Raw genomic sequence first — 380 nt, forward strand, 5'->3', positions numbered from 1 at the left:
TATTGTAGTTTTGCTCGGCTTTGTTTAGAATACGGCTCGCGTAAGCTACCGGACGATCCTGACCTACGGGACCTTGCGATAATACGGCTCCGATTGCGAAGTCCGACGCGTCAGTCGTTAGCACGAATTCTCAAGTGAAATCCGAGTAACTCAGCATAGGTGCTGTCGTGAGCTTCACCTTTAAGAGTTCAAATGCGTTTTGTTGCTCTATTTTCCATTCGAATTTTCCTCCCTTTTTAGTCAGGCTTGTTAGAGGCTTTGCAATTTTTGAAAAATCCTCTATGAATTTCCGGTAATATCCGGCTAATCCTATGAACGATTGAATATCCTTAATCTTCTTCGGCACAGGAAATTCCTTCACGGCGCTTATTTTACTGGGA

The sequence above is a fragment of the Trachymyrmex cornetzi genome, unplaced genomic scaffold (genome assembly GCF_001594075.2).
Source record: "Trachymyrmex cornetzi isolate Tcor2-1 unplaced genomic scaffold, Tcor1.1 scaffold70, whole genome shotgun sequence".
Taxonomy (NCBI): Eukaryota; Metazoa; Arthropoda; class Insecta; order Hymenoptera; family Formicidae; genus Trachymyrmex; species Trachymyrmex cornetzi.